Raw genomic sequence first — 1546 nt, 5'->3', positions numbered from 1 at the left:
TATTTTGCAATTGCAAGAAGAGTTACCTCAACAGCAAACTGATCAAATACGAAAAACGTAAAGCACTGCGTGACAAGTTTTATGGTACAGTAACTACTATAATTGATATAGTTTTTATGTGAGCCTCTTATATTTTTAAGATCCAAACATTAAAATTATACTATGACAGTTTCATCAATGTACGTACATACATATACGGTGCCCCTTCCAGAACAGTTTATCCTACACTTAATGCTCGAATCTTTTTCGAACACAAAACTGTATATTGCTGCGAAAAAATTCCGTTTTGCAGTACCTCCATAAAAAAAATCATTTTTTACACTGAGTATTAGTTCTTTATTGAAAAAATGTTTGAATAAAATAAAGGGACCCCTAGTGTTATGTGTACACATTGTATACCGGGCGAAAAAATTATACGTTCCAACAAAAGCCATATAAATTCAAATTCGTACAAAAATTAGAAAAATTCAACAAAGTTGCACAACGACAATTTTCTAGTTTGAAGTGACTACAAAACACCCTTGATTTTTGAATGTTTTTTGCTCGGTCAAACACCAAGCACCATTATATTATTTTTATTATTATTATCACACATTTTCTTTCGTACAAAGCACACTGGCCGGAACTTAAAATTTTTGGCATAAACTCTAAAAAGAAAGTTATCATTTTCAAACTTGGTACGTATGTTCATCATCCTATTAGCAAGTTATGGTAAAACTTTTGGGCCGATCAGATAGCCCGTACGCCCCGCCTTCCCCTCCCCCCATATATAACGTTGCATTTGAACGACAACCTTGTTCAAAACTTTTTTAAAACTTGCTGAACCAATTTAGTGTGGCACCCATATTGTGATACATATATCAATTACCTAATCACCACAATTCAATTTGAATTTGCTTGTTAAAACATGTGGCAACCCTACTAAATATAGTTCTGAATAAAGCCTTTCAAACGTATTTCGATTGAAACCACTCTCCTTCAAACACCTCAAAAATAGCTTAAAAAGAGAATATATTATTCGTCATTTAGAGGCCAATCACCTTCATTTGACCCCTCGTTTTCTGTAATCCAACGAACGGTGCGGATCTTATAATTTTTTAGACAGATGGCGACCCTATAAAAATTCTCAGGCCTAAAGATAAAACTTCTATTAAAAATTCAATCTATAACAGAAGCCACATAAATTAACTTAAAAAAATTGTCATCAAAATTTTCAAATTTTTAATCAGAAGATTTAGAAAATTTTCGGGCATGCAGTTTTGTAGCCCATTAAATTTTGGTCTAATAAAGTGCAGGTTTCAAGTTGCTAAAAATGACCGTTGATTTTTTAGAATTTTTCTGTGGAGGGTGTTGCGGATTTTTTGTTATATGGAAGAAAATGCGCAACACTGTCCCGAAAAATAATTATATCAACATATCTTGATAACTTTATAACACCGCCAGAAAAGTTTACCCGATTCGCCAATCCAATTACATTTTGTCTTAAATTAATCAAACTTAAAAAATCGGATTCCTTTTAAGGCTCATGTATGGAACTATTGGTCCC

The sequence above is a fragment of the Rhagoletis pomonella genome, unplaced genomic scaffold, assembly GCF_013731165.1.
Source record: "Rhagoletis pomonella isolate Grant_MI unplaced genomic scaffold, Rhpom_1.0 Rhpom_scaffold_00002, whole genome shotgun sequence".
Lineage (NCBI taxonomy): Eukaryota > Metazoa > Arthropoda > Insecta > Diptera > Tephritidae > Rhagoletis > Rhagoletis pomonella.
The sequence above is the reverse complement of the archived record's forward strand: the minus strand, read 5'-3'. Positions refer to the sequence as shown.